General features: G+C 43.3%; 1 protein-coding gene across 3 annotated transcripts in view; it reads right to left on the minus strand.

Moving 5' to 3' along the window:
- LOC116375874 (protein shisa-8-like) overlaps nt 1-26,383 on the minus strand; it is a 95,329-nt gene that overhangs the window by 29,729 nt on the left and 39,217 nt on the right. The gene's annotated exons all lie outside the window — the stretch shown is intronic.

The raw sequence follows: 26,383 nt of genomic DNA on the forward strand, positions 1-26,383 counted from the left end.
TGGTTGCAGTCCCGGATGTGGCGCTCATTGGCGTGCATGAGCACCGCCTCTCTATCTGCCCCGTGGCGGTGTGAGGCCGGATGGTTTGTTGTGGTTCACACATGCAGAGCATCGACATACAGATGGAAACTCTGCCCGGAGCCATACTTTCATGTTATGTTATGCCAACTTTTAGAATTTTGTTAATTCTAGACGTTCAGTTACAAAGCATTGTTTAAATATTCCCTATGATATATTTAGATTGTACATATTTTTTTGTTTTTAATATCTTGTTGATAGATTAACTGTAATATCTGGTGGTGACCCACGGAGTTGCAGGACTGATTATGTCACGTCTAGCTAGCTTGCTCATATGATTTGAATGATGCAGCAACACCAGATCAACACAGTCTTACTGGAGCTTTTACAGTCACTGAAGCATTTAATTGTACCTTTATTTTACTAGGCAAGTCAGTTAAGAACTAATTCTTATTTTCAATGACGGCCTAGGAACAGTGGGTTAACTGCCTGTTCAGGGGCAGAACGACAGATTTGTACCTTGTCAGCTCGGGGATTCGAACTTGCAACCTTTCGTTTACTAGTCCAACGCTCTAACCACTAGGCTACCCTGCCGCCCCAGGTGGGTGCTACATTTCAGTATTGGACGATCTAGTCTATCTACGGAGGAGAAGCTGTGACTAACGAAGACGACTAGGTTCCCGATGAAGAGCTCTGTGGCCTGTCTGTCAGATGTCTCTATCTCCCTGCCTGACTGTACCAACTATGCTCCCTCCTCTTAAGATACTTCCTTTTCCAAACTGCCTTTCATCTAAAGCTATGGAAGACAATTTTATTTGTGTTTATTTAATGTAATATCTGATGTTGTTCTTGTCTATCACTGTTCTGTACTTCGTCATGTATTTGTACGCTTTATGTGGACCCCAGGAAGAGTAGCTGCTGCATGTGCAGTAGATAATGGAGATCCTAAAAAACTCAACTAAAGAACTGCCAGATCCCTACATTTGTTTTGTTAAATCTTTTTTCATTTTTTTAGTTTTTAAAGCGACTTTGAGATTCTACCTGGAATGAAAAACCCTATATTAAATCAATATTATTATTATTATTAATACCATGGCATTGTTGAATACTCCTTTCTGATTGGCTTGAAGGGCATTCTAGAGTGTGCATTATTTAAGTGATAATGCCCGAAAAGCCAGTGTTTGGAGGATATATTGGCACAGGTGTTGTTAGGCAAACCATGCCAATATATCCTCCAAACACCAGCTTCGAGGGCATTATCACTTTTATACAACGGGTTACCAACATATTCAAATAATGATTGACATATTTTCATTCAAAACATTATTTTGATTAATTTATTCATACTATTTCATCCTTCCGCAGGACATAATCCCGACACAAATCTAGGGTTGCTACCCAAGCCAGCTGGTCATTCATTCTATCGGCCCAGTCGTTCAGCCTTTTTGTTCTGTATCTATGGACATGACCCAGTTGTTCGTTCTAAATGTTCCATTGCAATACTGGCTGGCAACGCTATTTTTCCTTGCTTGCTAGCTAGCCAACTAAGGCTAATTTACAGTCACGTCAAAAAGTACAGCCAGAATAACAGGACATGAAATCAAATCAAATTGCATTGGTCACGTACACATGGTAAGCAAATGTTATTGCAAGTGTAGCGAAATGCTTGTGTTTCTAGTTCCAACTGTGCAGCAATATCTTACATGTAATCTAACAATTCCACAACAACTACCTAATACTCAAAAATCTAAGTAAAGGAATGGAATAAGAATATATACATATAAATATATGGATGAGCAATGACAGAGCGGCATAGGCAAGATGCAATAGATGGTATAAAATACAGTATATACATAAGAGATGAGTAATGGAAGATATGTAAACATTATTAAAGTGGCATTATTAATGTGACTAGTGATCCATTTATTAAAGTGGCCAATGATTTCAAGTCTGTATGTAGGCAGCAGCATCTCTGTGTTAGTGATGGCTGTTTAACAGTCTGATTGCCTTGAGATATAAGCTGTTTTTCAGTCTCTCTGTCCCAGCTTTGACGCACCTGTACTGACCTCACCTTCGGGATGATAGCGGGGTAAACAGGCAGTGGCTCGGGTGGTTGTTGTCCTTGATGATCTTTTTGGCCTTCCTGTGACATCGGGTGCTGTAGGTGTCCTGGAGGGCAGGTAGTTTGCTCCCAGTGATGCGTTGTGCAGACCGCATCGCCCTCTGGAGAGCGTTGTGGTTGTGGGCGGTGCAGTTGCCATACCAGGCGGTGATACAGCCCGACAGGATGCTCTCAATTGTGCATCTGTAAAAGTTTGTGAGGGTTTTAGGTGACAAGCCAAATTTCTTCAGCTTCCTGACTCCCGACACACTATTGCGCCTTCTTCACCACACTGTCTGTGTGGGTGGACCGTTTCAGTTTGTCTGTGATGTGTACACCGAAGAACTTAAAACTTTCCACCTTCTCCACTGCTGTCCTGTCAATGTGGATGAGGGGGTGCTCCCTTTGCTGTTTCCTGAAGTCCACGATCCTCTCCTTTGTTTTGTTGGTGTTGAGTGAGAGGTTGTTTTCCTGACACCACACGCTGAGGGCCCTCAACTCCTCCCTGTAGGCTGTCTCGTCGTTGTTGGTAGTCAAGCCTACTATTGTTGGGTTGTCTGCTTACTTGATGACTGAGTTGGAGGCATGCATGGCCACGCAGTCATGGGTCAACAGAGAGTACAGGAGGGGCTGAGCACGCACCCTTGTGGGGCCACAGTGTTGAGGATCAGCGAAGTGGAGATGTTGTTTCCTACCTTCACCACCTGGGGGGCGGCCCATCAGGAAGTCCAGGACCCAATTGCAAAGGGCGGGGTTGAGTCCCAGGGCCTCAAGCTAAATGATGAGCTTGGAGAGTACTATGGTGTTGAGCTAGTGTCAATTAACAGCATTTTTACATAGGTATTCCTCTTGTCCAGATGGGATAGGGCAGTGTGCAGTGTGATGGCGATTGCATCGTCTGTGGACTTATTGGGGCAGTAAGCAAATTGAAGTGGGTCTAGGGTGGCCGGTAAGGTGGAGGTGATATGATCCTTGACTAGTCTCTCAAAGCACTTCATGATGACAGAAGTGATTGCTACGGGGAAGCTAGTTATTTAGTTCTGTTACATTTGCCAACTTGGGTACAGGAACAATGGTAGCCATCTTGAAGCATGTGGGGGCAGCAGACTGGGATAGGGAGAGATTGAATATGTCCATAAACACACCAGCCAGCTGGTCTGCGCATGCTCTGAGGATGCGGCTAGGGATGCCGTCTGGGCCGGCAGCCCTGCGAGGGTTAACACATTTAAATGTCTTACTCACGTCGGCCACGGAGAAGGAGAGGCCATTTAGCTGCATTTGCGTTTGTTTAAGCAGTTTTCTAGTGACATTTCTTTGGATACATCCACAACAATGAGCTAATGATGCACAATTTTGTCTGGCATAGAAAACGTGCTCTTTCATCAGTACACTGTTGCTGAGAGGAGCTACCCAACAACACAACTAACGCAATAACTTCAAACTGAAGATGGAAAGACACCAAAGTAGCTGCACTTAATTTTGTTTGACCTGTTTTTTATTGATAGTTCTTTGTATATGAGAAAAGCTGCATGCCTGTCTGTCTCATCCCGACTCCTGACACGTTCATTACTATGGGACAGCTGGAGATCAAATTTAAATTTTGAAACAATGTTGCAAATGTCGGAGAGACAGACAGCAAGGTTTATACAAATCTCCTCTGTTGAAAACAAAATGTTAGTCCAAAAGAAATGTGAGATAATGTATTTTTATAGCGGAGATCAAGTTTATAAATTGCCTGGCTGGGCTGATGAGACAGTGGATTGAGCAGTCAGATGGAACAGAGTAAATAGGCATTTTAACAAATAGACAGAGGCTGTGATATATTGTCCATATATCACAAACCCCTGAGGTGCCTTATTGCTATTATAAACTGGTTACCTATGTAATTAGAGCAGTAAAAATAAACTTTTTGTCATACCCATGGTATACGTTCTCATATACCATGGCTGTCAGCCAATCAGCATTCAAGGCTCGAACCACCCAGTTTATAATACCCTATAACGCACGGTATAATTCAATAGTTAATACTTACATTCTATATTTGAGCTGCTTATGAAAGCAAAAGTCGAATTGAAAACGTTATTGGCATTGTTGAATTCGATGTTCATAATTACAAGCTAAAACGTACGGTTTTGTTAGCTAAACTTGCAAGTCTGTATTGTTTGGTTACCATAATAACTACTGTTGTTACAGTTGAAGTCAGAAGTTTACATACACTTAGGTTGGAGTCATTAAAACTCGTTTTTCAACCACTCCACAAATGTTTTGTTAACGAACTATAGTTTTGGCAAGTCGGTTAGGACATCTACTTTGTGCATGACACAAGTGATTTTTCCAAAAATAGTTTACAGGCAGATTATTTCACTTAATATTCACAATTCCAGTGGGTGAGAAGTTTACATACACTAAGTTGACTGTGCCTTTAAACAGCTTGGAAAATTTCAGAAAATTATGTCATGGCTTATGAAGCTTCTGATAGGCTAATTGACATCATTTGAGTCAATTGGAGGTGTACCTGTGGATGTATTTCAAGGCCTACCTTCAAACTCAGTGCCTCTTTGCTTGACATCATGGGAAAATCAAAATAAATCAGCCAAGACCTCCACAAGTCTGGTTCATACTTGGGAGCAATTTCCAAATGCCTGAAGGTACCACGTTCATCTGAACAAATGACGCAGCCGTCAGACCGCTCAGGAAGGAGACGTGTTCTGTCTCCTAGAGATTAACGTACTTTGGTTAAAAAAGTGCAAATCAATCCCAGAACAACAGCAAAGGACCTTGTGAAGATGCTGGAGGAAACCGGTACCAAAGTATCTATATCCACAGTTAAACAAGTCCTATATCGACATAACCTGATAGGCCGCTCAGGGAGGAAGAAATCACTGCTCCAAAACCGCCATAAAAAAGCCAGACTACGGTTTGCAACTACACATGGGGACAAAGATCGTACTTTTTGGAGAAATGTCCTCTGGTCTGATGAAACAAAAATAGAACTGTTTGGCCATAATGACCATCGTTATATTTGGAGTAAAAAGGGGAGGCTTGCAAGCCGTGAAGCACGGGGGTGGCAGCATCATGTTGTGGGGATGCTTTGCTGCAGGAGGGACTGGTGCCCTTCACAAAATAGATGGCAACATGAGGCAGGAAAATGATGTGGATAAATTGAAGCAACATCTCAAGACATCAGTCAGGAAGTTAAAACTTGGTCGCAAATGGGTCTTCCAAATGGACAATGACCCCAAGCATTCTTCCAAAGTTGTGGCAAAATGGCTTAACGAAGTCAAGGTATTGGAGTGGCCATCACAAAGCCCTGACCTCAATCCTATAGAACATAGAAAGTGTGTGCGAGCAAAGAGGCCTACAAACCTGACTCAGTTACACCAGCTCTGTCGGGAGGAATGGGCCAAAATTCACCCAACTTATTGAGGGAAGCTTGCGGAAGGTTATCTGAAACGTTTGACCCAAGTTAAACAATTTAAAGACAATGCTACCAAATACTAATTGAGTGTATGTAAACTTCTGACCCATGGGGAATGTGATGATACATTCTGAATCAATCTGAAATAAATAATTCTTTCTACTATTATTCTGACATTTCACATTCTTAAAATAAAGTGGAGGGGCACTGTAAGGGCACTGTACTGCAGCACCAGCTGTGCCACCAGAGACTCTGGGTTCGCGCCCAGGCTCTGTCATAACAGGTCGCGACCGGGAGGTCCGTGGGGCAACACACAATTGGCCCAGCGTCGTCCGGGTTAGGGAGGGGTTGGCCGGTAGGGATATCCTTGTCCTCTCGCGCACCAGCGACTCCTGTGGCGGGCCGGGCTCAGTGCGCATTAACCAAGGTTGCCAGGTGCACGGTGTTTCCTCTGACACATTGGTGCGGCTGGCTTCCGGGTTGGATGCGCGCTATGGTAAGAAGCAGTGCGGCTTGGTTGGGTTGTGTATCGGAGGCCGCATGACTTTCAACCTTTGTCTCTCCCGAGCCCGTACGGGAGTTGTAGCGATGAGACAAGATAGTAGCTACTAAACAATTGGATACCACGAAATTGGGGATAAAAAGGGGTCAAATTTAAAAAATAATAATAAAAAGAAATGGTGGTGATCATAACTGACCTAAGACAGGGAATTTTTTACTAGGATTAAATGTCAGGAATTGTGAAACTGAGTTTAAATGTTTATGTAATCTTCCGACTTCAACTGTATCTAGTAAACTTGCTAGCTACTTCCGTGGATGTTGAACACATTTCTACTGGCAAATTAACACATTTCTAGGAGCAAATGTGTTAATTATAGGAATTGTATAAAAGGGATAATCAACTCGGGGTTCTAGGCATTCTCTGGAAAATAATGCAACTCCAACACCTTCCACGTTGTTTATTATTTTCCATAGAACGCATAGCCCCTCGTTGATTATTCCTTACGTAATGTTAATGGTGAACTAACACGGCTGCCACAGAATGTTAAAGTGGCATGTAAATATATCATAATGCTCATTCTAGACATTCAGTTACATGTCATTGTTGAAATATTTCCCATGTAATGTTAATGGGGAGCTAACATGGCATAGAATAAATAAGGTAGAATTTTGAAATTTGGTTGTGCATCAGCAGTCACTCAATTAGCCCATGTCAACCCACGAGCCACTGCAGCACCTCATAATGAGTCATGTTTTTGTGTGGCCCCCACCCCTAAGTTGGCCATCCCTGTTCTAATATGTTCTGCCTAATATGTTCTGGCTATGTGGAGCAGGAAGCCAGGGGTCAAGTGGAGGTTCAGGGTCAATGCTGTGTGTGTTCCATCAGACACACATAGGGTACAACATGTAAACATACAAAAGACATGTAGCAATTAAAAAACATTATTGTATCCACTATGTTCATTTGTTCATAATGGTAAGGTGACTGCGACACAAGCATAATCGAAATTGCACCACAACTGCCCTAATACGGTATGTTCAACAGTGACATTTTTGTATGGCTTGTGATTTTAAACATTCTGTAAGTGGAACATGCCGTACACACTACCGTACACACGAACACCTACTCTTTCAAGGGTTTTTCTTTATTTTCACTATTTTCTACATTGCAGAATAATAGTGAAGACAGCAAAACTATGAAATAACACATATGGAATCATGTAGTAACCAAAAAAGTATTAAACAAATAAAAATATATTTTATATTTGAAATTCTTCTAATAGACATCCTTTGCCTTGATGACAACCAGCTTCACCTGGAATGCTTTTCCAACAGTCTTGGAAGAGTTCCCTCATATGCTGAGCACTTGTTGGCTGCTTTTCCTTCACTCTGCGGTCCGACTCATCCCAAACCATCTCAATTTGGTTGAGGTCGGGGGATTGTGGAGGCCAGGTCATCTGATGCAGCACTCCATCACTCTCCTTCTTGGTAAAATAGCCCTTACACAGCCTGGAACTGTTTTGGATCATTGTACTGTTGAAAATCAAATGAGAGTCCCACTAATTCCAAACCAGAGGGGATGGTGTATCAGTGCATAATGATGTGGTAGCCATGCTGGATAAGTGTGCCTTGAATTCCAAATCAATCACAGAGAGTGTCACCAGCAAAGCACCCTCACACCATCACACCTCCTCCTAAATATGGTGGGAAATATACATGCGGAGATCATCCGTTCACAAAGACACGGCTGTTGGAAGCAAAAATCTCCAATTTGGACTCCAGACCAAATGACAAATTTCCACCGTCTCTTCTTCTTATTGGTGTCCTTTAGTAGTGGTTTCTTTGCAGCAATTCGACCATGAAGGTCTAATACACACATCCTCTGAACAGTTGATGTTGAGATGTGTCTGTTACTTGAACTCTGTGAAGCATTTATTTGGGCTGCAATTTCTGAGGCTGGTAACTCTAATGAACGTATCCTCTGCAGCAGAGGTAACTCTGGGTCTTCCATTCCTGTGGCGGTCCTCATGAGAGCCAGTTCCATCATAGCGCTTGATGGTTTTTGCGACTGCGCTAGAAGAAACTTATCAAAGTTCTTGAAATGTTCCGTATTGACTGACCTTCATGTCTTAAAGTAACGATGGACTGTCATTTATCTTTGCTTATTTGAGCTGTTCGTGACATAATATGGACTTTTACCAAATAGGGTTATCTTCTGTATACCAACCTTACCTTGTCACAACACAACTGATTGGCTCAAACGCATTAAGAAGGAGAGAAATTCTACAAACAAACTTTTATGAAGGCACACCTGTTAATTGAAATGCACTCCAGGTGACTACCTCGTAAGGCTGGTTGAGAGAATGCCAAGAGTGTGCAAAGCTGTCATCAAGGCAAAGGGTGGCTATTTGAAGAATCTCAAATATGATATATATTTGGATTTGTTTAACACTTTTTTGGATACTACATGATTCCATATGTGTTATTTCATAGTTTCACTAAAACTAAAGAAAAACCCAAGAATGTGTAGGTGTTCTAAACCTTTTGACTCAAAAGTTTACACTGAACAAATGTGACAGGCAGAGAGGCTTGTTCACTCTGGCCCTCTCCTATTTTCACAGCAAATGAAACCGTGCAGTCCTCAAGTTCTAGCAGGCTCACCAATCCAGTGAGGTGATGCTGGTGTTCAGGCCAATGACAAGAGAGGAAGCTAGCTAGCGTGACAACAACAGCAACCTGACCGGAGATGACTGACAGTTGCCCAAATGTAAGCACCAGAGGGTGACAAAAGGTTAAATGTGTGTGCCGTTTTAGATGCATCTTTGCAACTCAGAATATAATTGATTCACACATTATTGTCAGACTCTCTGAAAGGTTACTAGTCATTGGATATTCATTTAAGTTATATAAAGCTATATAGTTACTGTACATGGCTGTTGTGTGTGACCCTGGTGGGGACATTTTAAAATAGTCACTAAATATGTTTCACATTTGAGTGAATAGATAGAATGATGACTTTTTGACGTGAACCATGTGTGCTTCCAGGTCATTATGTAAGAATGTACAACATGTTTGGAAGGCATTGTTATGTCTGGGTCACTTAGTGGCACGAAAAGTTACCAAACACAGAGCAATACCGTCGCCCTGGATGGGGTCTGAATCGTCCGAGCCACGTTATGTATCGCATCGATGGAAACCATGCAAGGAGACTAAAGGAGCGGTAGAAAAGAGTGGCGAGGGAAGGATGACACTGAAGTTGACTGATTGAATTAGAAATTAATCTTCACATCCTCGTGCAATTGATATGTGATTATGACACACACTGAGGGAGCCATGCGGAAAATTGACTGTGTTTCGTGCCACAATGCACCACTGCTCTACACTCCACTCCACCCCAAGGAGAATAGTGAGACTGGCGCCGGCCACCAAGGCTCACTCGCTCCCTGGCTGATGAGCTGTGAAGCGTTTGATTCTGGCGAGCAGGACATTTCCCACCAGTTCTCCCTCTCAAGAGGGGCCCGTCTCTCTGCAATCCCAGCGGTCATCTGAGCTGGCACCCCTAATGAGCTCTGTCTCTCACAAAGATTCCCTCGGAATCCCTTTCCCCTCTGACTGAGAACTCTGGAATGCACTTCGACTGTCTGGCTGGCCAGAGCTATGCCCCACTCGGAGTCTTCCCAGCTTGGTGCTTGTTAAATCAAACTCTTTTTCATTATTCTTTTGTTTGTATCTTTTTCTTTTTATTGACAGGTTAAAAGTACATTTACATTGTAATCCTACTGACAACTAACTTTCTAACTCCGCCCACAACTTCAGGACTTTAGAGCATTCACAGAAGGCATGAACTATTGAGTCATTCTTAGTTTTACACTTAAGACATGACTCTGCCGTTATGCTGTTAAATCCAACTCTAACTGACTAATCAGCGGTGGAAAGAGGAGAGGCCAAGAGAGAGAGAGGTGAAGAGAGACACAGCTAGAGAGAAAAAAATCAACAAATTGAATTGATTTAAAAAAAGCCTTGGCTTCTGTCCAGTTTGACCACAGGGTTATGTGCTGGTGACATGGGGTGGTGGGTGGTGGTGGTGGTAGTCGTGGTGTGGATGGGGCTGGACACTGTGTCCACACTGTGTGTGATGGCCATCTGTGCTGCAATGATGGGGTTGAATATCCACGGATATTAGTGTCTTTTTTTTTAACGAAGTTTGTGCGTAGGTTCCTTGAGTCTGTGCGCACACAACAAGGTTTAAAGAGAGTGTACGGTTTTGAAGTGGGTAATGAGTGTGAGTGCCTCTGCAAATAAGGATTTGTATGTTGATATGAATTTCAAATTATGTGTGTGTTTGTGTATGTGTGTGTGTGTGTGACAGAGAGCGAGATAGAGGGGGAGAGAGAAAAGACAGAGAGTAAAAGAGAGTGAGTGCAAGGGAGAGATTTGGATTTGTGTGTGTGTGTGTACACATTGTGAATGAGTCGGAGCTGGTGTGCAGTACACTGCTGGGTGATGGCCTAATTCAGCAGGGCTGAACATCAAAGGGCTCTAGTGCTGCAAGGGCTTCAGCAGAGCTGCCACTGACATGGCTCTGAAACACAGAGACAGAGTAGGGGGCGAGAGACCATCAATAGATTAAATACTGATATCGCAGAGCAAGAGGCGTTTTACACTTCATGAGAAAATATGAGAGATTGAGCAGACAAGCAAGTGAAAGGGAGAGCATGAGTGGGAGAGCATGAGAGGGATAGAGAGAGAGAGAATTGAGAACTCCACAGGGAGATGTTAAAAAGACAGAGAAAGTGGGGGTAAGAGAGACATCTGTTCTGCCATGTTGCACCCCCCCCCAATAAACAGAAAATATGCTTCACTTAATTTAAACACATCCCTCTCCCTCTCTCTTCCTCAGTCTACCCCACTCTCCATATCTCTTCCTCTACCCCACTCTCCCTCTCTCTTCCTCTACCCCACTCTCCCTCTCCCTCTCTCTTCCTCTACCCCACTCGCCATCTCTCTTCCTCTACCCCACTCTCCATCTCTCTTCCTCTACCCCACTCTCCATCTCTCTTCCTCTACCCCACTCTCCATCTCTCTTCCTCTACCCCACTCGCCATCTCTCTTCCTCTACCCCACTCTCCATCTCTCTTCCTCTACCCCACTCGCCATCTCTCTTCCTCTACCCCACTCTCCATCTCTCTTCCTCTACCCCACTCTCCATATCTCTTCCTCTACCCCACTCTCCATATCTCTTCCTCTACCCCACTCGCCATCTGTCTTCATCTACCCCACTCTCCATCTCTCTTCCTCAGTCTACCCCACTCTCCATCTCTCTTACTCAGTCTACCCCACTCTCCATCTCTCTTCCACTACCCCACTCTCCATCTCTTTTCCTCAGTCTACCCCACTCTCCATCTCTCTTCCTCTACCCCACTCTCCATCTCTCTTCCTCAGTCTACCCCACTCTCCATCTCTCTTCCTCTACCCCACTCGCCATCTCTCTTCCTCAGTCTACCCCACTCTCCATCTCTCTTCCTCTACCCCACTCACCATCTCTCTTCCTCTACCCCACTCTCCATCTCTCTTCCTCTACCCCCACTCTCCATATCTCTTCCTCTACCCCACTCTCCATCTCTCTTCCTCAGTCTACCCCACTCTCCATCTCTCTTCCTCAGTCTACCCCACTCGCCATCTCTCTTCCTCTACCCCACTCTCCATCTCTCTTCCTCTACCCCACTCGCCATCTCTCTTCCTCTACTCCACTCTCCATCTCTCTTCCTCAGTCTACCCCACTCTCCATCTCTCTTCCTCTACCCCACTCTCCATCTCTCTTCCTCAGTCTACCCCACTCTCCATCTCTCTTCCTCTACCCACTCTCCATCTCTCTTCCTAAGTCTACCCCACTCTCCATCTCTCTTCCACTACCCCACTCTCCATCTCTTTTCCTCAGTCTACCCCACTCTCCATCTCTCTTCCTCTACCCCACTCTCCATCTCTCTTCCTCAGTCTACCCCACTCTCCATCTCTCTTCCTCTACCCCACTCTCCATCTCTCTTCCTCAGTCTACCCCACTCTCCATCTCTCTTCCTCAGTCTACCCCACTCTCCATCTCTCTTCCTCAGTCTAACCCACTCTCCATCTCTCTTCCTCAGTCTACCCCACTCGCCATCTCTCTTCCTCTACCCCACTCTCCATCTCTCTTCCTCTACCCCACTCTCCATCTCTCTTCCTCAGTCTACAACCACTCTCCATCTCTCTTCCTCAGTCTAACCCACTCGCCATCTCTCTTCCTCTACCCCACTCTCCATCTCTCTTCCTCTACCCCACTCGCCATCTCTCTTCCTCTACTCCACTCTCCATCTCTCTTCCTCAGTCTACCCCACTCTCCATCTCTCTTCCTCTACCCCACTCTCCATCTCTCTTCCTCAGTCTACCCCACTCTCCATCTCTCTTCCTCAGTCTACCCCACTCTCCATCTCTCTTCCTCAGTCTACCCCACTCTCCATCTCTCTTCCTCAGTCTACCCCACTCTCCATCTCTCTTCCTCAGTCTACCCCACTCACCATCTCTCTTCCTCTACCCCACTCTCCCTCTCTCTTCCTCAGTCTACCCCACTCTCCATCTCTCTTCCTCTACCCCACTCTCCCTCTCTCTTCCTCAGTCTACCCCACTCTCCCTCTCTCTTCCTCAGTCTACCCCACTCTCCATCTCTCTTCCTCAGTCTACCCCACTCGCCATCTCTCCCTCTCCCTATCTTTCTTTCATCTACCCCCTCTATACCTCTCCATCTCTCTCTCTCACTCCCTGCCTCTCTTGTTCAGCTTCACAGATCTCTTTCCCTCTATACCTCTCCATCTCTGTCTCTCACTCCCTGCCTCTCTTGTTCAGCTTCACAGATCTCTTTCCCTCTATACCTCTCCATCTCTCTCTCTCACTCCCTGCCTCTCTTGTTCAGCTTCACAGATATCTTTCCCTCTATACATCTCCATCTCTCTCTCTCACTCACTGCCTCTCTTGTTCAGCTTCACAGATCTCTTTCCCCCTATAGCTCTCCATCTCTCTCTCTCTCACTCCCTGCCTGTCTTGTTCAGCTTCACAGATATCTTTCCCTCTATACCTCTCCATCTCTCTCTCTCTCACTCCCTGCCTCTCTTGTTCAGCTTCACAGATCTCTTTCCCTCTATACCTCTCCATCTCTCTCTCTCACTCCCTGCCTCTCTTTTTCAGCTTCACAGATCTCTTTCCCTCTATACCTCTCCATCTCTCTCTCTCACTCCCTGCCTCTCTTGTTCAGCTTCACAGATCTCTTTCCCCCTATAGCTCTCCGTCTAGTGCAGTTTGGTGCAGTAAGCTGATTAGCCCTGAAAAGCGTTTGCATGCCCTTACACTGCAGATTAAGACACCTAGCAATAAACTCCTGTGCTGTGACAAAATGACCCTGCCTCTCCTCTCAACTACAACTGGGGCACTGAAATCACAGTTTCTCACACTCACACACGCATGTGTGCGCACACTCAGATACATACTGTACACACTTTGTCTCTCTCTCACACAGACACATTCTCTTTCTCTCAAGCACACACACGTGCCTAGTTCTCGAATCTAACAACTAAAACTCAAGTAATGAAATCACTCTCTTTCTCACACAGACATATGTTACTATCATTAGACTCTCCCTTTCTGTATACTGAAATTACTCAATTTAAAGTCACACAAATGTGGCTTGGGTTTGGCAGCTGAAGTAAGCCCTCCCTATTTAAACATGAGAAGATTGTAATTTCCAGAGCGCTAAGTACCCTGCCGGCCTGTACTTGTGATGGAGTGTGCATTGGGCCATCTGTTGTGCTCACGTGAAAAGCTTTAAAGGGATGTGTTTGGGAGATCAGCTTTCTGCTGCTCATTCTCACTCTCTCACTCTATCCTCTTTTCACATCACACTGTCTTGTCCAACTCGCTCTCTCTCTTTATCACTCTCACTACCAGTCCCCACTTTCTTCTCTATTTGTTGTTGTTCTTTTTTTTCTTTGTCTCTTTCTTCTTTTTCTTTTTTCTTTCTTTTTTTTAAGGTGCGGATCAGCTTTAAAATGGCGGATAGATTGTTGCTTCCATCGATGTAATTGTCTGCATCATTTCCAATCCCCTATATTTTTGTGGTAAATATATCTATATACAGTTGAAGTTGGAAGTTTACATACACTTAGGTTGGAGTCATTAAAACTTGTTTTTCAACCACTACACACATTTCTTGTTAACAAACTATAGTTTTGGCAAGTCGGTTAGGACATCTACTTTGTGCATGACACAAGTAATTTTTCCAACAATTGTTTACAGACAGATTATTTCACTTGTAATTCACTGTATCACAATTCCAGTGGGTCAGAAGTTTACACACACTAAGTTGACTGGGCCTTCAAACAGCATGGAACATTCCAGACAATTATGTCATGGCTTTAGAAGCTTCTGATAGGCTAATTAACATCATTTGAATCAATTGGATGTGTACCTGTGGATGTATTTCAAGGCCTACCTTCAAACTAAGTGCCTCTTTGCTTGACATCATGTAAAATCAAAATAAATCAGCCAAGACCTCAGAAAAAAAGATTGTAGACCTCCACAAGTCTAGTTCATCCTTGGGAGCAATTTCCAAATGCCTGAAGGTACCACGTTCATCTGTAGAAACAATAGTACGCAAGAATAAACACCATGGGACCACGCAGCCATCATACCGCTCAGGAAGGAGACGCGTTCTGTCTCCTAGAGATGAACGCACTTTGGTGCGAAAAGTGCAACTCAATCCCATAACAACAGCAAAGGACCTTGGGAAGATGCTGGAGGAAACCGGTACAAAAGTATCTAGACTTGAAGTCGGAAGTTTACATACACCTTAGCCAAATACATTTAAACTAAACATTTTCAAAATTCCTGACATTTAATCCTGTAAAAATTCCCTGTCTTAGGTCAGTTAGGATCACCACTTTATTTTAAGAATGTGAAATGTCAGAATAATAGTAGAGAACGATTTATTTCAGCTTTTATTTCTTTCATCACATTCCCAGTGGGTCAGAAGTTTACATACACTAAATTAGTATTTGGTAGCACTGCCTTTAAATTGTTTAACTTGGGTCAAATGTTTTGGGTAGCCTTCCACAAGCTTCCCACAATAAGTTGAGTGAATTTTGGCCCATTCCTCCTGACAGAGCTGCTGTAACTGAGTCAGGTTTGTAGGCCTCCTTGCTCCCACACGCTTTTTCAGTTCTGCCCACAAGTGTTCTATAGAATTGAGGTTAGGGCTTTGTGATGGCCACTCCAATACCTTTACTTTATTGTCCTTATGCCATTTTGCCACCACTTTGGAAGTATGCTTGAGGTCTTTGTTCATTTGGAAGACCCATTTGCGACCAAGCTTTAACTTCATGACTGATGTCTTGAGATGTTGCTTCAATATATCCACATAATTTCCCTTCCTCATGTTGCCCTCTATTTTGTGAAGTGCACCAGTCCCCCCTGCAGCAAAACACCCCCACAACATGATGCTGCCACCCCCATGCTTCACGGCTGGGATGGTGTTCTTCGGCTTGCAAGCCTCCCCCCAAAAAGTACAATCTTTGCCCCCCCCATGTGCAGTTGCAAACCGTAGTCTGGCTTTTCTATGGTGGTTTTGGAGCAGTGGCTTCTTCCTTGCTGAGGGGCCTTTCAGGTTATGTCAATATAGGACTCATTTTACTGTGGATATAGATACCTTTGTACCTGTTTCCTCCAGCATCTTCACAAGGTCCTTTGCTGTTGTTCTGGGATTGATTTGGACTTTTCGCACCAAAGTACGTTAATCTCTAGGAGACAGAACGCGTCTGCTTCCTGAGTGGTGTGACGGCTACATGGTCCCATGGTGTTTATACTTGTGTACTATTGTTTGTACAGATGAACGTGGTACCTTCAGCCGTTTGGAAATTGCTCCCAAGGATGAACCAGACTTGTGGAGGTCTACAATTTTTTCTGAGATCTTGGCTGATTTCTTTTGATTTTCCTATGATGTCAAGCAAAGAGGCACTGAGTTTGAGGGTAGGCCTTGAAATACATCCACAGGTACACCTCCAATTGACTCAAATGATGTCAATTAGCCTATCAGAAGCTTCTAAAGCCATGACATAATTTTCTAGAATTTTCCAAGCTGTATAAAGGCACATGCAACTTAGTGTATGTAAACTTCTGACCCGCTCGAATTGTGATACAGTGGATTTTTGTGAAATAATCTGTCTGTAAACAATTGTTGGAAAAATTACTTGTGTCAACCCCTCCCATTGTGTCAGACTCCAACCTAAGTGTATGTAAACTTCTGACTTCAACATATACACACTTTTTTTATATACCTTCATGTATTATTCCTGGCAAGTAGCCTGGTGGTTAGAGCATTGGGCCAGTAAACAAAAGGTTGCTGGATCAAATCCCTAATGTAAAAATCTGTCATGTTGCCCGTGAACAAGGCAGTTAACCTGCTGTTCCCGGTACGCCGTCATTGTAAATAAGAATTTGTTCTTAACTGACTTACCTAGTTAAATAAAGGTTAAAAAAAAGAAACCCTCCCCCAATTGGAGTAAACTCATAAACAATAACACTTAGTCTTCTACTTCCAGCTTATACACATTTTACAGACACAATCAATTTTACAATAGTTATATTTCGTTTCTTTTTAGTCCTGTTCTTCATTTATTTTTGATGTCCATTCAATTTGATTTCTATTTGTAACTGTGCTATTTCACAAAAGTTCCTATATACATTTTACAGACCCTGTATGTTTTACATTTGTTATCTTGTTGCTATTAGTCAACCCCTCCCATCTATCTCTTAACACCATCCATTTTGGATTTCTATTTGCCATATATTTGCCACTTCCTTCTCTTTAGCTTACTCTATATCTCTTCTTTCTCTCAGTTCTTTTCTGTCCCTCCACCTGAGAGGAGGACTGAATTGAAGGCTTAGCCAGGACAATGGGTTTGCTGCGGTCAGCACAGTCCAGCCCAGCTTAGTGATTTAAAAGGCCCCTCCACCTACCTTCTGTCTTGTACACACAAACACACGCCGTGCTGAATTATAGTCCATTAAAGTCAATTCCCCCTCAGTGCACCATCGCGAGTCAAAAGTCATCAGGGCTGTGCTGAGACATCTTTCTGTGCTACAGTTATCAATGTACACAACACACACACACACACACACACGTATAGTTGCAAAGCTATTCTCATGCGTAGGCCTACAAAGCAACCAATTAATTTTACATTGGTACCTCTGATACATACATTCAGTTTATTATGTTCATGAAAATAGTTTGCTCCTAAAGACTGTGAGTCACGTGGACATGGTTTGCTATAAAAAAGCATACAGGTATTCAGTTACTGTTTGATTGAATGTTAAAATGGGCAAAACGAGTGACCTAAGCAACCTGTGGGCAAAAACTGCCAGTTAATGAGAGATCGAAGGACGATTCTTGCCATTCTCCTATCTAACAGGTGGGCCACAAACAGGCAAGTAACGGCACAGTCCAATAGTGGTACTCAGAGTGGCATCTCGGAGTCAGGTTTTGGCATAAGTAGCATGAGTCCTTGTCCCCATCCTGCGTGGTGTCAACGGTACAGGCTGGTAGCAGTGGTGTAATGGTTTGGGGAATGTTTGACACCAGTTAGGTCCCTTGATACCAATTGAGCAACATTTCTATGCCCCGACGATTTCAAGCTGTTCTGGAGGCAAAGGGGCCGGTACTATTTGGGTGTACCTAATAAACTGGCCACAGAGTTTAATCAATAACTTCCTAAGATCCTATCACTGTGAGTAAGATAATGCGCTTGTCTGAATACATGACGTGTTTGAGGGTTTTCCACTGGGCACAGAGGTCAGTTGTCAACTAATGTGAATTCAACATGAAATCAGCAAAACATTTCTCTACGACATTGGATTTAGGTTACAAGTTAAATTCCCTTACTTTGATGACTTTTTGCAAATCCAATCCCGTTTTCCAAGTTGATTCAACGTCATAGATATAGATATTAGATGTCATAGACATAGATATTTGTTGTTGAAATGACATGGAAACACAGTTGATTCAACCAGATTTTCCAGTGAATCTCTCCCAGATAGAATTCCCTTTGTAATAAGTGAGTCTGCCATCTATCGATCGATCGATCGATCGGGAAGGGAACCTAATACGATCGATCGATCGAGATGCATAATTCACCCTGAAAATAACAACACACCAAACCTCCGGGTGCTCCCTTCTAAGTTCAAAGGACTTAATCATTTAAAATAAGTCATTGAATTGCACAATCATCTCAAGCTTCCCTTACAGACAGTTTATACCACGGAGAACTTAAAAACCCCAGTTAAGCAACAGCCTCATATTAGGTTCCCTTCTTTTGGCCCGATAAATATTTTATGGGCATTTTAGAAACTCCTTTTAATTTTGGGATTAATTGGCAAGAGATGCCAAAGAGGGCCTAGTATTGTTATTTTAATGTTTTAGCCTTTCAACATATTTTTTGACAACTATTCCAACAACAACAGGGACTTAGTTTAGCGATTGCCAGAAGTAGCCCAGGCTATACATTACAATATTTAAGATCCTTAAATATTGACGCACCTGTGTCTATTGACGCACCTGTGTCTATTGACGCACCTGTGCTTCAATCTGAGTAAAAACATTTTTTAAATCCCCATCAAAATCCATCAGTTGAATTTTGAGATACATTTTTTTTGTATGGGTTGCGTCTCATCCCGCCACATCCATCTATGTCGACTGTTCACACCTGCGGTGGAAGGTGGCCGAGCTACAGTGGTGTTTGTCAGACCATGAGACATCCCAAAAGTCAGTCTTCTCACAAAAACGTCTGTAGCTGTCACGTTCTGACCTTAGTTCTGTTATTATATCTTTGTTTTAGTATGGTCAGGGCGTGAGTTGGGTGGGCAGTCTATGTTAGTTTTTCTATGTTGGTTTTTGAGTTCGGCCTAGTATGGTTCTCAATCAGAGGCAGCTGTCAATTATTGTCCCTGATTGAGAATCCTACTTAGGTAGCCTGGGTTTCACTTTTGGGTTGTGGGTGTTTGTTTTCCGTGTGAGTGATTGGTCCACACGGTATTGTTTTCGGTTTTGTATATTCACGTCATCGTTTGTTGTTTTGTTCGAGTGTTCTATTGTCTTTATTAAAAAACATTATGGACACTTACCACGCTGCGCATTGGTCCTCCGATCCTTCTCGCTACTCCTCCTCAGAAGAGGAGGACGAGAACCCTTACAGTAGCGTCCAAACGGTTTGGCCTAAATTATTATTCCACTTTATGGAAAGTGGAGACTCTCAAAAACAAAATGAAAAATATGTGTACTGTCTTAATAAAACACAATTTTCCACCACGATGCTAGAGTGTCTTATGCTACTTCCTGATGTTCAGCCAATCAGGTAGAAGCAGTCTGTTGTTTACCACCGGCTGAATGCCATGTGCAAGTATCATTAGCCACTCTAAAGTTAGTATGATGGTGGCAAAGAGCTAATTTTTTTCAGTACGCATATTTTTCCAGATAGTTAAGGAGGAAACTGACGCCCTTGCAGCATGAATTGAGGATGTTTTATGTACGAGCCGGTCGCCAGGGGACATGAGTGTATAGCCGACTGCATACATTCCAGTTGGACGCAGATGACAAACGACGTAAAATGAATAATAGCGCCACCTGCCGGCCTTTTAGTCTACGCAGGATGTATGTCGCAAGGCCAAGGCAGGTAGGTAACTGCAGGGTATTAATCAATTATTGATGAAGAACACAACTTTTCATAGGCCCTAGAGTGCAAAAATCCTACGCCCCTTGGGCTAACCCTGTTTATACCTACAAGTAGGCTAGCTAGCCAAAGTAGCACAGTGTCCTAAGGGTAATGCAGTCAGTTTCAGACAGAAATAATCTATCATTTTAGATGAATGTCAAATGTCTACTTGATGTCATGCCAGCATCATTTGGCGACAGATACTTTAATAGAGGATAATGAGAGAGTCATTTCAGGGCAAAAAGGCTCAGAGGACATGCTTCCTCCTAATCTTCTAGAAGTTCTACAAGCAAGAAACATTGAGCTGTTAATTCATTATTCATGGTTTCACACAAGAAGAAAGAGCAGTCAGTATGCATATTAATGTTTCTATTAAATATTACTAGCCAGACCGTTGAAGGCAAAGGAAAGTACTCGGGGTGGGGAGGTGTGAAGTGGATTAGAGAGAGCTTTGCAGTACCCTATGTAAGGCCTACTACACAGCTTGTTGGTGGTGATGGTGGTTTTCTACTCCACAAATTGTTCAAATGGGCTGTCTAGTGGTCACAGTGTAAATTGTTAATGTGGTATATTGTTATATAAGAGCTGTCAGCTCTCCTTTGCCTTTTGGCTCGTCTCATTGGCGGTGAATTGGAAAGGTTTTGTTGTGATGTAATTTGATGCTTAATGGTAGATGACAGTGATATGTGGTGTCTGTGTATGGGGTAACCCTCAGTCGAGTAGTGTTTGTTTCCTCCTATTGGCCCCTGCTTGTTAGTGAGGGCCTTTCCCGCTGCTGGCAATTGCTTCTCCATAGTAACAATTATGTCACTGTCACACATCCAGTCTCTCATAGCCACATTCACACACATCTAAAAAGAATGACAGTGTCATGGTTTCCGAAAGATCAGTAGATCTCACAAAGTCTGTACACAAATCAAACTCATTTATGTAGAATATAATTTGACAGTCATAGATGAAGCTATGTTTGTTTGCTGAACAAAATAGATAAGCCTAATATTACATTTAGTAATACAATTGTTGACAATGTCATTCCACTACCACTTGTAATTCTGTTGGTAAGGGCAGGTAACAACACAACACATCTGCCATGCTGATCCTCAACACAGAGGCCCCTCAGGGGTGCGTGCTCAGCCCTCTCCTCTACTCCCTGTTCACTCATGACTGCATGGCTAGGCACGACTCCAACACCATCATTAAATTTGCCGATGACACGACAGTGGTAGGCCTGATCACCGACAACAACGAGACAGCCTATAGGGAGTTGGTCAGAAACCTGGCCATGTGGTGCCAGGACAACAACCTCTCACTCAATGTGATCAAGACAAAGGAGACGATTGTGGACTACAGGAAAAAGAGGACCGAGCATGCCCCCATTCTCATCGACGGGGCTGCAGTGGAGTAGGTTGAGAGCTTCAAGTTCCTTGGTGTCCACATCACCAACAAACTAACATGGTCCAAGCACACCAGGACAGTCGTGAAGTGGGCACGACAAAACCTATTTCCCCCTCAGGAGACTGCAAAGATTTGACATGGGTCCTCCTTCGAGAGCATTCTGACAGTTGCATCACTGCCTGGTATGGCAACTGCTCGGCCTCCGACCGCAAGGCACTACAGAGGGTAGTGCGAATGGCCCAGTACGTCACTGGGGCCAAGCTTCCTGCCATCCAGGAACTCTATACCAGGCGGTGTCAGAGGAAGGCCCTGAAAATTGTCAAAGACTCCAGCCACCCTAGTCATAGACTGTTCTCTCTGCTACCACACGGAAAGCGGTACCAGAGAGCCAAGTCTAGATCTAAGAGGCTTCTAAACAGCTTCTACCCCCAAGCCATAATACTCCTGAACATCTAGTCAAATGGCTACCCAGACTATTCACATTGCCCCCCCTCCCCTCTCCACACCACTGCCACTCTCTGTTGTAATCTATGCAGTCACTTTAATTAACTCTACCTACATGTACATACTACCTCAACTAACCGGTGCCCCTCTCACATTGACTCTGTACCGGCACCCCCCTGTATATGTTAATTTTTATTGCTCCTCTTTAATTACTTGTTACTTTTATCTCTTATTCTTATCTGTAATTTTTGAAACTGCACTTTCGGTTAGGGGCTCGTTAGTAAGCATTTCACTGTAAGGGGCTACACCTGTTGTATTCGGCGCATGTGACTAATACATTTATTTGATTTGACTTGTAATTCTCATACAGTCCCTGGTGAAATGATGCCGTGTATCCATGTCACTGTGTGTGGGTGCGTCTGTCTATGTAAGGTCATGGATGTTTGATAGTGCCCTTGTTAACCTTTCATGCTGTCGCCATGACTGGAACATGCTACCGTACTTTGAGCAGTGAGCTTCACAGACGTGTTCTGGCTAATTGTAGGCCTGATGTGAGTGTATGGGCAAATGTGCAGAGCTAAAGCTACAGCTTTTTCCATGAAGTGGAAGACACAAGCTCTACATCATGCTATCCCCAGAATGTGTGTGTGTGTGTGTGTCGCCAGAGCCCATCAGAGGATTAGCTCATCCGTTTTCGTTCAATCTGACGCCTCATACATTAACTACACTGAAGTAAAATATAAACGCAACATGCAACAATTTCAAAGATTATACTGAGTTACCATTCATATAAGGAAATCAGTCAATTGAAATAAATTCATTAGGCACTATTCTATGGATTTCACTTGACTGGGAATACAGATATGCGTCTGTGGGTCACAGACACAGTTGAAGTCGAAAGTTTACATACACTTTAGTTGGAGTCATTAAAACTCGTTTTTCAACCACTCCACAATATCTGTTTAACAAACTATAGTTTTGGCAAGTCGGTTAGGACATTTACATTGTGCATTACACAAGTCATTTTTATAGCAATTGTTTACAGAGAGATTATTTCACTGTTTCACAATTCCAGTGGGTCAGAAGTTTACATACACTAAGTTGACTGTCTTTAAACAGCTTGGAAAATTCCAGAAAATTATCTCATGGCTTTAGAAGCTTCTGATAGGCTAATTGACATCATTTGAGTCAATTGGAGTGGTACCTGTGGATGTATTTCAAGGCCTACCTTCAAACTCAGTGCCTCTTTGCTTGACATCATGGGGAAATCAAAAGAAATCAGCCAAGACCTCATAAAAAAATTGTAGACCTCCACAAGTCTGGTTCATACTTGAGAGCAATTCCCAAACGGCTGAAGGTACCACGTTCATCTGTACAAACAATAGTACGCAAGTATAAACACCATGGGACCACGCAGTCGTCATACCGCTCAGGATGGAGACGCGTTCTGTCTCCTAGAGATGAACGTACTTTTGTTCCAAAGGTGCAACTCAATCCCAGAATAACAGCAAAGGACCTTGTGAAGATGCTGGAGGAAACCGGTACAAAAGTATCTATATCCACAGTAAAACGAGTCCTATATCGACATAACCTGAAAGGCCGCTCAGCAATGAAGAAGCCACTGCTCCAAAACCGCCATAAAAAAAGCCAGACTACGGTTTGCAACTGCACATGGTGACAAAGATTGTAGTTTTTGGAGAAATGTCCTCTGGTCTGATGAAACAAAAATAGAACTGTTTGGCCATAATGACTATCATTATGTTTGGAGGAGAAAGAGGGAGGCTTGCAAGTCAAAGAACCCCATCCCAACCGTGAAGCATGGGGGTGGCAGCATCATGTTGTGTGCTTTGCTGTGGGAGGGATTGGTGCACTTCACAAAATAGATGGCAACATGAGGAAGGAAAATTATGTGGGATATATTGAAGCAACATCTCAAGACATCAGTTAAAGCTTGGTCGCAAATGGGTCTTCCAAATGGACAATGACCTCAAGCATACTTCCAAAGGTTTGGCAAAATGGCTTAAGGACATCACAGTCAAGGTATTGGAGTGGCCATCACAAAGCCCTAACCTCAAACCTATAGAAAATTTGTGGGCAGAACTGAAAAAGCGTGTGGGAGCAAGGAGGCCTACAAACCTGACTCAGTTACACCAGCTCTGTCAGGAGGAATGGGCCAAAATTTACCCAACTTATTGTGGGAAGCTTGTGGAAGACTACCCGAAACGTTTGACCCAAGTTAAACAATTTAAAGGCAGTGCTACCAAATACTAATTGAGTGTATGTAAACTTCTGACCCACTGGGAATGTGATGAAAGAAATTAAAACTGAAATAAATAATTCTCTCTACTATTATTCTGACATTTCACATTCTTAAAATAAAGTGGTGATCCTAACTGACCTAAGACAGGGAATTTTTACTAGGATTAAATGTCAGGAATTGTGAAACTGAGTTTAAATGTATTTGGCTAAGGTGGATGTAAACTTCCGACTTCAACTGTAGATACTTCAGCTGTATCTTAAAAAAAGGTAGGGGCTTAGATAAGGGGCTTAGATAACCTGTCAGTACCACCATTAGCCTCATGCAGCGCGACACATCTCCTTTGCATAGAGTTGATCAGGCTGTTGATTGTGGCCTGTGGAATATTGTCCCACTCCTCTTCAATGGCTGTGCGAAGTTGCTGGATATTGGCAGAAACTGGAACACGCTGTCGTACACGTCGATCCAGCACATCCCAAACTTGCTCAATGGGTGAAGTCTGGTGAGCATGCAGGCCATGGAAGAACTAGGACATTTTCAGCTTCCACGAATTGTGTACAGATCCTTGGGAAATGGGGCCCTGCAATGCTGAAACATGAGGTGATGGCGTCGGATGAATGGCACGACAATGGGCCTCAGGATCACAGTGTCTCTGCATTCAAATTTCCATTGATAAAATGCAATTGTGTTCATTGTCTGTTGCTTATTACTGCCCATACCATAACTCCACCGCCACCATGGAATGGGGCACTCTGTTCACAATGTTGACATCAGAAAACCACTTGACCACGCCATTCACGTCGTCTGTGGTTGGGAAGCTGGTAGGATGTACTGCCAAATTCTCTAAAAAAGGTGACTTATTCCCTTGAAACAACTAAGATAGACATTCCTGCAGTCAGCATGCCAATTGCACGCTCCCTCAAAACTTCAGACATCTGTGGCACTGTGTTGTGTGACACAACTGCACATTTTAGAGGGGCCAGCACAAGGTACACCTGTGTAATGATCATGCTGTTTAATCAGCTTTGTTTAATTAGCTTCTTGATATACCACACTTGTCAGTTGGATCGATTATCTTGGCAAGGTTGAAATGCTTTGTAAATTTGTGAACAAATTAGTGAACAAAATTTGAGAAAAATAAGCTTTTGTGCTTTTGAAAAATTTCTGGAATCTTTTATTTCAGCTCATGAAACATGGGACCAACATTTTATATGTTGCGCTTATATTTTTGTTCAGTATACATCAGCTCTGGTACGAGAGTTGGTGTTCAAACCCATCCTGTGTTAACCAGTAGATTCAACATTGGGACTTTTCTTTGTTCTATATTGCACCACACTGACACTGACACACACGCACGCACACACACACACGGTCTGATTTGAGGCAAAGCCCTCAAGCATGTGCAAGGCGTATGCACTCTGTTTGCACGACCACGCACCATTGCAAACTGTGATTGATGTACTGCAGACGCATTAACAGACAGCCCAGTCTTTTGACCTTCAAATCACCTACCTCGCCATCCCCCCCTAATTCTGTTTCTGACTTGGTATGTTCTGGCTAGAACCTGATTTGTGCGGTGTCGGAATGGGTCACTGAGCTTGGGGGCTTGGGGGCTGGGGCGGGGGTTAGGGTTTAACAAGCCCCCATGCAGATGATATACCACACTGTACGCTCTGCTCATGTCTGTGAGGAGAGAGGGAAAGGGTAAGAGGCTCATTGTGAGAGAACGGCGGAATAGCACAAGGCATAAAAATGTGTACTGGGAGAGGGACACTACATGGAAAAAGGGAGAGCAGATGGCTAACAGAGACATTTAAAAAGAGGAAGACTGAGAGAAATGTATATCACAGTGTCCAGCTGCTCTCTTGTCACTGAGAATAACGATCACTCTCTTTTCATGTTTTTCCCCTTGTTGTAATGGTTCCCTTCTCATACTTTGCTTATATCCCCCTCTCTCTCTCTCCCTCTCTCTCTCTCCCTCTCCCTCTCTCTTTGGTGGATGCTCAACCTGTCTCTATTTCTATCATGCTTTCTCCTGGACTTACATGTCTCTCTCTTTTGACCTTTCTCCATCTTTCACATTTTGTTATCTCTTTGTTATCTCTGTCTCATATTTTGTTATCTCTTTCTCTTACTCTCTCTCTCTCTCTCTGTTTCCCACTCTCTTAAAGAACCAGTGCAGTCAACCGTGATTTTCCTTGTTTAAAAAAAAATATTTCCACACGATGAGGTTGGAATAATATTGCGAACATTATGATAATGCCCTTTAAGTGTAAGAGGTGTTTGAATAGACCAATAAGATAACATCTCGACCAATAACAGCTATTTTTCAGTTTCCCACTCCACACACCACTCCCAGACAATTCTAGCTAAATTCTTGCTTGAGAAATTGCTCTTTGCTAAGAAGCTATTTTTGTTTCTCTTTGACCATTTTAATTCAAATCAAATCAAATCAAATTTTATTT

Source organism: Oncorhynchus kisutch, linkage group LG10 (genome assembly GCF_002021735.2).
Source record: "Oncorhynchus kisutch isolate 150728-3 linkage group LG10, Okis_V2, whole genome shotgun sequence".
NCBI lineage: Eukaryota > Metazoa > Chordata > Actinopteri > Salmoniformes > Salmonidae > Oncorhynchus > Oncorhynchus kisutch.